General features: G+C 38.2%; 1 long non-coding RNA gene across 4 annotated transcripts in view; it reads left to right on the top strand.

Moving 5' to 3' along the window:
• The window catches only part of LOC146862465 (uncharacterized), a 306,932-nt gene that overhangs the window by 148,555 nt on the left and 145,087 nt on the right, over window positions 1-13,290 (top strand). The window lies entirely within an intron of this gene.

Consider the following 13,290-nt stretch of genomic DNA (forward strand, 5'->3'; position numbering starts at 1 on the left):
GATCCGGTAATTGGACACAAATTACCTAAAAAGGCGACCATAACCTACAGTAGGGACCATCCATGAAAGATACTTTGGTATGCAATGATTTGGAAGTTGTTAGTAAAGGCACCTGGTTGAGTCAACGCCACGGGTTTTTCAAATGTAAAACATGCAAAGCGTGCCAACACGGCGTCAACACTACTGCCTACAAAACTCCTTTCAATTCAGCTGAGAATCCTATCAAGAAATCTCTAACATATAAAATGACCCATGTGGTCTATGTGCTGGAGTGCCCATGTGGTCTTCGATATGTAGGACGCACGATACTACAAGGCCACAAACGGGTACTCCAGCATATTAGAGCAATTAAAAACCAGGATCAGTCTTACCCGGTGGCGCGACACTTTGCTGAACACCACAAATCTGATTCCACCCTCTTGAGATACTTTCTGATAGATTGTGTTCAAAACAAAAAGAGAGGGGGAGATCGTGTTCGGGCTTTGCGCCAACTTGAGACTAGATACATTTTAAATCTTGATACCATGTATCCAGGTGGCCTGAATCAAACTGAAGATCTATACACATATTTATAGCATTACACAGAATAAGATATTGATGAGGTATTGACACCATATATATAATGATCAGTGTGCCCATAAACTTTATCAATTAGACATTGTTAAGAAGTGATGAAAACAATCCTGTTTTATATTAATCATCAGACCAGGGGTCTGCATGCCTAGAATTCCCAATCATAAATTTTACACGGTGTTTTAGTATAGGTATAGGTATTTTAGTGTATTTTAGGAATATTTTGGTTTTTAATACTAGCACATATCACTTTGCACTTATTAGTAATACGCACCTTTTTCAACCATATATCAACAAGTACCAGATGGATACACACCAATAGTTATAACTGATCGTATTTAAGGAGTTTAACCATGATACATGTCCAGGTATTTAAACCTGGACCTTTGAAATTTGAAATTTGTGTGTATAATCTCTACCAATTGTACATTTGCACAAGTAATGGCAGCTATTTAACAACGAGTAGGGTTAAAATTATCACCCTAAATCCAATGTATTATATTTTAGAAACATAGGGAAACTATTTTAATGTTTTTATAATGTATTTAAACATATATTGGTTTGAACCTCAAGTTTCTCTTACTACATTGTGACGAATATGGTATGTTTTCTATGTCCATGGTTGTGAATACGAGGCGTTTTATTTGCACTTGTCACTTTAAAAACACAAAAAAATGGAACAAACTATTTAAACCTATTGAGCACTGCATAGCGCGTCATGTGATCAAGATCCCTAGAGGATCGAAACGCGTCAGGCGAGTGTGAGGGAGCAAGGGGAAAGAACAATAAACTGATTTTCGCACGTACTTGTGGTCCGTCCTCCATTGGTGGTTATGGCCAGAAGCTGCAGCGGTGTATGGAGTTTAACGCATATATATACATATATATATATATATATATTCAGTGAAAAAACCATAGGTTTCACACATGTTATAGTTAGCTGTACATTTTACTCGTAAAAAACCAATGAAATTCCCCCGTTATAGTTCAGCTAACTATAACTCGCGCGCCCGCAATGCACTGCTGATGACGTCACATATTACATCACTCATGACATGGTCAGTGACATCACTCATGACATCACTGATGACATCTCAAATGACATCACTGATGACATCATCCAGTGAATGTGGGTTTTTCTGAAAATTAAATATGTTTTATATATGTATATCTCAAGGTCGATGGAAGAATAAATGGGTATATAAGTGTCTAAATGGATGATTTGTTTTTGAAAAATTGATTGTGTAACTGACTGATTAAGTGTATCATAGTGAATACATGGCTTAGTGAGTAATGTTTTAATATGTAAATATCTGTATCAGTCTCTCACTTTGTGTATAAGTGGCTGCATGGGTTGGTGAGTAGCTACATGAGTGTCTATATAGGTTATTAGTTGGTTTTTTGAGTATCAGTCTGAGTGTCTGCATGGTTCGGTGGGGGGTATTACGTAGTGCATAGGTGCATGAATGAGTGACTCACTGTTTGTATGTGTTGAACAGAGCATGTGTGCAGGACTGCATGGGTGGATGAGTGTGTGTATGGGTGTGTTAGTGAGTGAATGACTGTCTCAATAGTGTCTTTATGAGTAACTACATATGTTTAAAACTAGTATATGTGACTATTGGTGTATATATGTGAGTATATGTGAGAGTGAGAGATTGAAAGAGTTGCTGTATGAATAAGTATGTATTTCTATAAGTGATTGTTTAAAAGACTAAGTATGTGTAAGTTTCCGTAGAAGTAAGTGTGGTGGTGTGTGTATAACTGTATATGCAAGTAAATGTATGTTTGATTCTTTATTAGCATGAGTGACTATGTGTGTGAGTAGCTCTATGGATGAGTGGCATTGTGTAACAGGATGTATAGGTGTATGAGTACATATGATAAGTGAGTACATGTATGAGTGACTGTATTGGACTGTTGGTGAATGAGTGGATGTGTATGTGGATCTTAGAATTACTGAAGAGGTTGTTGTAACTGTTATTGGTATGTCCATTGTTTTGTAAATTTTAGTCTCTATTTTTGAATGTGTGTGTCAAAGGTTATATTAGGGGAAGAGGAGGTCTGCCACTCTATCACAAGGATGATGTCATCAGTGATGTCATCAGTGATGTCATTTGAGATGTCATCAGTGATGTCATGAGTGATGTCACTGACCATGTCATGAGTGATGTAATATGTGACGTCATCAGCAGTGCATTGCGGGCGCGCGAGTTATAGTTAGCTGAACTAACTATAACGGGGGAATTTCATTGGTTTTTTACGAGTAAAATGTCCAGCTAACTATAACATGTGTGAAACCTATGGTTTTTTCACTGAATTTCTAAGGTTTTTTAAATGCTAATTCCTAACTATAACGTGTGTGAAACCTATGGTTTTTTCACTGAATTTCTAAGGTTTTTTAAATGCTAATTCCTAACTATAACGTGTGTGAAACCCATGGTTTTTTCAGTGAATTTGCAAGGTTTTTTAAATGCTAATTCCTAACTATAACGTGTGTGAAACCCATGGTTTTTTCAGTGAATTTTCAAGGTTTTTTAAATGCTAAATTTTTTTTTTTCTTCTATTTTTTCTAACATATTTTTATTTTAATTTTCTTACCTTTTATAAAGACTATGATTAAATTTTTAAAATTCTTTAATATGTTTTTTTTAATATATTTTTTAAAATAAACATGTAAAATTTATTTGCAGTACTTTTTTTCTATTTTTTTTTTATTTTTTTAGTACGCGTACCGTAAGCTCACGGTAAGCGTACGGTTTACGCAACGTCCGTAATTTTCCTACGCTGCTTGCGTATAGTTACGCAATTTGCGTAGCCGCGCGTACTCCGCGTGGGACGCGTACGCGTGTACGCTACACGCGCACGTTACGCGGAAGTGTCGGGTAGTGACTGTTATGCGCATGCGCGCAAGCACGTGTCTTTTTTACGCGCATGCGCACTTTTGCCGTAAGCGTACCGTAAGCGTACCGTAAGCGTACGGTAGGTCATGTGATCATGAAACACAACTTTTGATTGGTTGAAACTACTTTCAGTTCTAGAACTCTCCTACACCACACCCATTCCCCTCATTTCTGCTTGTGATCGCTTGTGAGAAGGAGCTGGTTTGTCTTTGGGATACGATGGCAGAACAGCAGAGCTCTTCTGAGAGTGAGGCTAGCACTAGCAGCACTGTCTTGAGGCAGAGATCGAGGAAACAAAAGCCCTCTTATGTATGGGATTATTTTACTTTTCCTGAAGGCCAGCAAAAGGTAAATGCACCCTTAGTGACTTGTAAGCTGTGTAAGCGTGTACTTTCTAGAGGTAATCCTAACAGGAAGTATTCCTTTGGGAATCACACCATGAAGAGACACCTCCAGGATGTACACAGAAGGACACATGGTCATCTTTTTGGAGGTAACTCTTCAGAAAGACAAGCCAGTACATCCACAGCAGCTCAGCCTGGACCATCATCTGCAGGGCTGACTCCTTCTTCTGCAGGTCAGGTGAGCCCTTCATCTGTGGGGGGAGAATCTCCTTTTGCTGGCCCTCTGGAAATCAACCCTCGATTTCGGAAGGTTGATATTCGATGCACATTTTGTCAAGATCTAATTTGCTATAGGGAGACCAGTGTTTCCCTAGTGAACAACAAAATAGATCAGCACATTTGTCGCTTTGAATAATTTTCCCTTGCTTCCTTTCCTCTGTCCCTGCATGAACACAACGGTTCTTTTAAGAGCCAACCTTATCTTTCATCTTTTTTTTACATATGTTTTTAAAAACTTTTTTTTTTTTTTTTTACCGTACGCGTACGGTGCGCGTACTTTTTTTTTATTTTTTAAAAAAAACACTAAAAATCAATTATCACATTACAAGGTCCTTGAGAGACTACAATTATTATTATTGACTTACCATACTCACTCAAAAAAATATTTATTCATTTGTTTTTAAAAAAAATAGCTTTAAAAATGGTTCTAGTTTTCGAAAATTTTCTATATAAATCTGAAAAAAAAGAAAAAAGTATTAATATTTTTAAAACATTTTATAATACAGTACACATATTTACATTTTTTTCCAAAAAATATTTTTGCCTTATTTTTGCTGTTTTCAGAATATATTGCATTTCACTATAAATTGTGAAAGCAATTGCATTCATCATTTTACAGCGGGCAAAAAAAAATAACAATCACAAAGATTGTAATAAAAAAGCCCAGAATCTCTTTTTACTTAAACTTAACATTATAGAAATGCATAATATTCTAAAAAAATATCATCTAATACCAATACTTATTTCTTTAAAATACCATCTGATATGTTTGTTTCAGAAATATAATCACAATATTATATCTCAAATAACTCCAAAATACATCTGATTTCATTTCCTTTAGACCAAATAGTAATTTTAAATTTTTTTTTGGAATAAATTTCCAACGGTAATCCAATAAAATTCTAAAGTTTAATTTGTCCAGATCTCACCGATTCTCTGTAACATTTTGGTTCACGAAAATTTTTTGAATAATTTATTAAGTCCACAATAGAATTGGTTACTTTTCCGCATGGCCAAATAGTAATTTTTTAAATCATTTTTGAAAAAATTTCCAATGGCAGTCCAATAACATTCCAAAATTTAAAATGTGCAGAAGTTACCGATAATCTCAAAATTATTGGTTTTTCAAAGTTTCATTAAAAATTTAAAAAGTTTTTTCAGACCACCACCATGTGTATTCTCGGTGACTGCCTACACTCCAGCAAGGGCAACCAGCCTTAGTGATGCTGAATGTATTTGCATTACAGACTGAAACCTGAAAACCCCACTCGCTTGTAAATACTGTGCATGATTATACATGGCAAGCACATGGGTGTGTGCTAAGAGTCTGCTTCTTCCCCCAAAAATTCGCTCCCCCTTTCCATCTAATGCAACTGTGAAATCACCAGAGCAATACGCAATAAATCTCTGCCTATAATTCCTCTCTGCACACAGAGTCATGTTTTCACATTAGTCCCAAAACGAAATTTCTTTGCCAATTTGAAAGCACACTTACTGCTCTTTTTTTTTTCGGGGCAAGTGAAAATCACTTTTACAGACTGACACATTATGAAACCACTTTTTTTGATTTATTTAAATGCACATGTCCAAACTGTTTTTTCAGACCACCACCATGTGTATTCTCGGTGACTGCCTACACTCCAGCAAGGGCAACCAGCCTTAGTGATGCTGAATGTATTTGCATTACAGACTGAAACCTGAAAACCCCACTCGCTTGTAAATACTGTGCATGATTATACATGGCAAGCACATGGGTGTGTGCTAAGAGTCTGCTTCTTCCCCCAAAAATTCGCTCCCCCTTTCCATCTAATGCAACTGTGAAATCACCAGAGCAATACGCAATAAATCTCTGCCTATAATTCCTCTCTGCACACAGAGTCATGTTTTCACATTAGTCCCAAAACGAAATTTCTTTGCCAATTTGAAGGCACACTTACTGCTCTTTTTTTTTCGGGGCAAGTGAAAATCACTTTTACAGACTGACACATTATGAAACCACTTTTTTTGATTTATTTAAATGCACATGTCCAAACTGTTTTTTCAGACCACCACCATGTGTATTCTCGGTGACTGCCTACACTCCAGCAAGGGCAACCAGCCTTAGTGATGCTGAATGTATTTGCATTACTGACTGAAACCTCAAACCCTTAAAGTATTCTTTATTTTTACCAGTACACCTTAATTTATTGTGAAAACATACTCATATTATTTTACATGTTCCTCACATTTAAATTTCTCCCAAAACAGAAAATGATAAACGCAACTACAACAAAAACAATTTCCATTTCTATTATTCATTTCTTAAGTTACCACATACATCCCCTCTCAAACTGTAAACTCACCTTTAAAATTAGTTAGTTGTGAAAGAAATGTGACACTCAAACAGCAGATTATCAGAGCCAGGATCTCTGTTGTGTTCACCTCTCTCCTCTCAGCAGAACCAGATAATGGCAAACTTTCCCTCTATTTTTCCACACATATACATGTAAGTTTCAAATCTCAGTGCTTCCCCCTTTTTTTCAAATGTAATCACACATTTCTATTGGTTGAAAACCAACCCTTTTCCAAAAGTACCCTTCCCCCAACTTGACTTCTGCCTAGTACCCTTCCCCCAACTTGACTTCTGCCTGCTACCATAGCAACAGCTCATGGAACACTGCTGTGTTGAGTTAGGTCAGAAGTTCGCCAAACAATGTTTCAATTCCACAGAGCAAGAGTGCTTGACTTTTCAAACCTAACAGCAAATCCATAGTACTGTTCTTTGGTTACACATTTTTTTGTACCAATACAAAACATGCTTCTATTAATTTACACATACAGCCTAGTTTTTATTCTAGAATGATATGAAACAGCCAATCAGTTCTTTTTGTTTTGAAAAAAATATGTATGCCTCCATTTCCAAACTGTCTTTCTTTTCATATTGCCATTCTACTGAAAGACACCTCCTGAGTGCATCCAGATCTCCTTTGAAGATGTTCACAGTGTGGATTGTAGGGCACAGCTATGTCTTCTGGAGTGAAAAGTTTGCAGAGAAAACAGATATGGTGAGAGACCTTGCTTTGCCAAATGTAGACATTAAATGGATTGGTCAGAGAGGGTTAAAGTGGCACCAATTGATGCCATTGGTGAAATCCTTCATGCAAATCCAACACCCTGACCTCATAATAGTGCACTGTGGTGGCAATGACCTAGGCACTTTGACTGGGGTAGGTCTGGAAATGCTTATGAAGGACACCTTTGCACAACTGTTTTCACTTTTCCCTAAAACTGCCTTTGTGTTTTCCAACATATGCCAAAGGCAAAAATGGAACTGGTCCAATCATTTCTGTCCACAGATTGACAAAGCAAGAAAGCACGTCAACAAATCTGTTTCTGCTTTCCTCCGTGACTATGGTATGGGTGCCATTTACCACAACAACTTGCGTTATGACATGCAAGACATTTATAGAGGAGATGGTGTGCACTTCAATGATGAAGGGAACAGAGTCTTCCTTTTGAACCTTAGACTCTGCATCGGTACTTACTTGTAGGTACCACTAAAAAAATGACTTCATAAACACAACAGCTCTTTTTAGAGCTCCCTAATATCTAAACTCTTAAATCTGCTTTTCATTTATTTATTTTTATTTTTTTTACCGTACGCTTACCGTAAGCTTACCGTACGCGTACCCCGTGATTTTTTTAAAAATCAATAAATGTTTTTTTTGTACTTTTCTGTCCTTCTTTGACCCCCTTACAAATGTTAGGGGGTCTGTAACTCTCCTCATTGCCCCCTTTTCTTGTTTTCACTCTTTTTTTTCAGAGTGAAATACACAAAATGGCGGCCGCCGGTTCCTGGTTTCGGCCGATTCGAATGTTTACTAAGATCTAAGAGCCAATCAGAATCGCGCTCGCGCACGCCACCGTACGCTTACGGTAAGCGTACGGTAAGCGTACCGTAAGCGGGCTCAGATATATATATTGATTTAAAGGCTATTTTCTCAGAATCTACTGAACAGATTTACACCAAACCTACAAAAGGCACTTCCTTGACCTAGGGACTACCTCTCTGCCAAATTTCGAGTAATTCTGTTCAGTCGTTCGGGCTGTAGCTCGTTCTAAAGGTCCTATGGAAAAATGCATGGGAAAAACGCGTTTTGGGACCCCCCTTTTATCTCAGCCCCCGCTTGACGGATCCCCCCGAGACTTTCAGGGTAGGAGCGGAGCGTAGCGCCCCACCTATTTTGAGAAATTCGCGAGGATTCATCGACCGGCGCCAAAGTTATTCAAAATAGAATGTTGCGGATTTCCTATGGAAAAGGGGTCCTAACTATAACTACCTACTGGCGACCGCCAGTAGGTAATATATATATATGTATATATACATCCAAACTGAAAGCAACTCCTTCCGGTCAACTCGGGACCCGTGAAGAGTGGCGCACACACCGGCGGAGAAAACCGGTAAATCAATAGTACAAGAAATCCTCAAGAAGCGCGCTCTCAGAAACGACAACTCCGTGTAGAATGCAGATACCGCTGTTAATTCACAATGCGTTTTGCTTTAGGCAAGCTTGATCACGTGAATTTTGTGCAACCAATGACTGCCCACCTTATAGTGGTCATGGAAATCAGTAACGGGGAGTAAACAGGAAAAAAGGACTATTGAATAACATATAGCAGACATCTTAAGTTGGATCGTAATACTTAGATAACAGGTTAAATGCATATATTCATAAGTAAACATAAATCAATGCTGATTAAAAATGTATCCAATTGCCCAAATTGCATGCTCATAGTCCTGGATCCTTCGAGGGCACATGCGTATATGTGTTATAAACAATCAATGATAAAAAATATAATCACTGTCAACATACACAGACTCTTGCCAATGATCCTACACAATAATAGTCTGACATGAGAGATTAATCACAGTAAAGAAAAAACAACGTTTAGATATCATGATTGAAATCTTGCGTGTGCCTTAACACAGGCACTTACGCTCATAACATTTCTCGTATCCTGGAAATGTGAGTCAAATACACTCACAAGAAAGGTTTGTGCATACTACAAACTGATCGCACTAATATGCCAAGCAATGTATACTTGTGAATCGGAAAAAGACAAACCATGCCATATTGCCTTGACTATTTACATGCATCTAATGTTGTAGTAATTGGCAATGTAGATGTGTCACTTCTGTGTTATATCATATTATCGTTCCATGTTTTCTCTTGGTTCGAAATCAATAATCGGGCCAATACCCATGAGCGTACTAACTATATAAACGATGTCCATCATGTACTGCTTCTGTTAGTGCCGAATGGCGACTCTCAATCTCTCATATCATCGAAGTTTAAAACCCCTGGCTGAACAGCTTTATCTGGTGTCAAGGCAAGTGCCTGTACTCATGAGCTCATCTCCAATGTTCAGCCTACAACTTGTATACACATGACCTAACAGGGTAAGCCATCAACAAAACATAAGTCACATACGTGCTCTTGATGTAACAGAAAAGGGGTAGGTGGCCCGTGCTGGTGAATACTGGTGAGTGGGCCCCTTCCTTTCCTCCTATAAAAAGAAAAGAAAAAATGAGAAAAGAATTTAAAAAAAAGAATTAAAATCCGGATCTGTTGGCTCTAAGCATATCAATATGCACATTCTACATTTTGTAATGTTATAAATCACTGCTAGGAAGGAAGAGGATAAAAAACAGCAAAAAGCAGCAGAAAGCAGCAACAGGAGAAGGAACAGTAAGAAAAATAAATAAATGTCAGGTATCTCATCTATAACTGATCAATTGGTCCATTCTCTATTGCACAAAGGAAAACATGAGACATAATTAAAAGGCAAGGGCACAAACTGAGACACTACCCAGGTACCCTATCTGTAATGAGAGTCCAGGCAGTTATTCTCTAAGATGTATCGATAACTCTTCTTCTTGATTCAGTCCTCCTGGATTTTTTGTTTGGAAGTCTATAATGTATTTAGACTCCCTCTGTCTTAGATTAAGCATCCTATTTCCACCCCTAGGATGTTTTTCTATCTGTTCCAGAATGAAAAAACTCATATCTTTGGTGTTAGAAAAATGTCTCTCTCTAAAATGTCGCGCTACGGGGTATTTAGGATCAAAGTTGGTAATAGCCCTCCCATGTTCTAAAATGCGCTTCTTTGCCATACAGGTGGTGCTGCCTATGTACCATAATTTACACGTGCATTCAATGGCATAAACCACGAACGTTGAACTGCAAGTAAGGAATTGGGTAAGTTCCTTGCTGACACCATTGTATGAAACCTGTTTGCGGAATCTGCTGTTATTACAGGCTTTGCAATGGCCACAGGGGTAAAAACCCCTGAGTCCATGCAGATCCTTGTGTGGGTATATGGTGATGTCACTATGGATCAACATATCCCTAATGTTTCAACCTCTTCTAAAGGTTATATTTGGTCTGTCAGGAATCATCCCCCCAATGACATTATCACTTTTGAGAGTATCCCAATGTTTGGAAAAAATGCGCTTGATCTTGTTAGCATCTGAGATAAAGGTCATAATCATTCTGGTGTTATTTGTTTCGCATTCCTCATTGGTGGATTTGTTAGCAATAGTTGAAGATCTATCAACCTGTTCTGCTCTATTGTATGCTCTCTTAAGTACCCATTTAGGATACCCTCTTTCCGTAAAGCGTGAAATGTGTGCTTTCATGTTGGTAAGCATCCTCAGTGTTACAGTTCCTTTTTGCCCTCAGCAGCTCTCCATATGGAATACTCCATTTCAGAGTATCCGGATGGCTGCTGAGGGCATGCAGGATACTGTTGCCTGCAGTGGATTTTCTAAACAGGGAGGTATGTATTCTGTTTTGTTTGACTTCAAGCTTCACATCAAGGTATTCAGCTTCAATGTTACTGATGTTCCCACTAAGTATGATATTTTGGTCGTTGACATTAAATTTTTTGATGAAATCCTGTGCTTCCTGCTCCGTCCCCCTCCAAACGATGAACAGGTCGTCGATGTAGCTCAGCCACATCGACACATGCCCAAAGCCAGAAGAGAGAGCTGAATGGGATCGTATGCATTCCTCCCAGCTCCCCATGAACAAGTTCACGAAGCTGGGAGCAAAGCACGACCCCATGGCAGTACCGGTGACATGCCGGAACAGGGTACCATTGAACATGAAGATATTGTCCAATAAACAATACTCTATCATGTCAAGAAGCATTAGAGTATGTTCTCGAAATTTGATCGGCCTGTCCTTCATGAAATGCTTGCATGCTTCTAATCCTTGTTGGTGGTTGATAATGTTATAAAGGCTATGCACATCGAGTGTGATCATGAGCAACCCATCGTCCCAAGCCAAGTTGTCAATCTTTTTGAGGAAATCCTTAGTGTCACGAATATAGCTGGGTAAAGTGGTGACATATTCCCTCAAAAAGTGGTCAATGTATTTAGAGATATGCTCTGCCCCACTGCCTCTAGAAGAGACAATGGGATGCCCGGAGGATTTTTGGGGTCTTTATGTATCTTAGGAAAACGATACAGGACAGGAAGGACTGGATAATCTCTTTTGAGATATCCATATTCTTCCCAAGTGAGAATTTCTTTATTCTTCCATATTTCTAGCAAATCCCAAATAACAGTAATACTGTTATTGTACTTGTCCATATTGACTAGTTCATAAAAATTGCCATCTTCCAGTTGTCTATAGGCTTCCTTGATGTATTGTTCTCGGTCAAGGATAATGATATTCCCCCCTTTATCTGCCAGACGGATGACAATCTTGTCATCCTCCATAAGGGATTTGAGAGCCTGTCTCTATTTGTATGAAAGATTAGAATCCCTGTTGGTATGCACTTTCTGATTCTTATGTCTTGATTCATTGAGTGCTTTACTTACGCACTCATGGAATGTGTCGATATTATCATGTGCTGACATAGGTATAAAACTAGACTTGAGTTTAAACTGTGTAGTGGTTGATGCATCAGTAATAATATCTAACTCAACCAAAAGTTGAGTAGAGGTGGTGTCTTGATCATTGATGGTGTTCCCTTGCCCTAATGCAACCATGGTGTTTAATACTTCTATGTCTCCAATATTCAAATCATTGTTGACATCGTCCGGGATTCCCCGGGACAAAGTGTTGTCAATATTGCCTTTTAGTTTATGCCACTTGTTAAGCTTAAGTTTTCGTACATACTTAAACAGGTCAATTCTAATATTGGTGTAATTAGAGGGGAAAGAGGGACAGAAAGAAAGTCCGAGGCACAAAGTTCTTTTCTCAGCATCACTCACAGGTCTAGAGGACAGGTTAATTATAGTCTTATTGACTGTTGTATCATCCATTAATAAATTCTTTTGGCGCGTGTCTTGGCATTTCCCATTGCGCCACGGCCCCTGCCTCTTCTGCCATCGTTGCCGGATTCTTGCTCGCCAGTTTCTGCGTATCCTCTTCCTCTGCCTCGTCCCCTTCCCCTCTGTCCTCTTGTCTTCGGCAATGGTGTCTCTCTCGTGGTTTGTCGCCCCCGTCTCAACGTTCGATATTCGTCTAAAAAAGTAACTTGACGGTTACTTCGCCCTGCTGGTGTTATACTGTTAACTGAAACATCAGATTCGCTTTCACTGGTTGTAACTATCTCCACCACTCTCGGGGTCTCTTTGTTGCTGTTGTTTTCATCTTTATCATTGACTCCTTGGTTGTATAAGTGGTCATATTTATGATTGAATGTCAAAATTCTTCCGCTATCGTAATCATTGTAATCACGGGTCATCTTCCTCTGTTTGCGCGCCCTTATGTCATCGGCACGTGTCTTTAAAGACGTTCTTTTATTGTACTGAGGGCTGTATTAAGTACTTCAATTTCCATGTTCTTCCTAAGATCCTCCATTATCTCTTTAATTTCCTCCAGGATGATGTCACGATCCAACCACGCATATTTGATCAGGATTTCTAACATTTTCCTGGAACTTTGCGATGAATTCGCTGCCCATTCCTCTAACATTTGGGGTTGGGTTTTTCATAAGTAGGTGTTGTGAAGATCCTAAGTCCCTTATATACATATATATAATTTTTATATCATTTTAAAGTTTTACAATAAATTAAAGATAATAGTTTATTAATTATTTTAAAGTAAATATATATATATATATATGGATACATTCTTATGTTTGTGTGTTTATTTTTTCTAATTAAGTTTATTTGTTATATTTTGTTAAAATGTATA

Source organism: Triturus cristatus, chromosome 2_2 (genome assembly GCF_964204655.1).
Source record: "Triturus cristatus chromosome 2_2, aTriCri1.1, whole genome shotgun sequence".
NCBI lineage: Eukaryota > Metazoa > Chordata > Amphibia > Caudata > Salamandridae > Triturus > Triturus cristatus.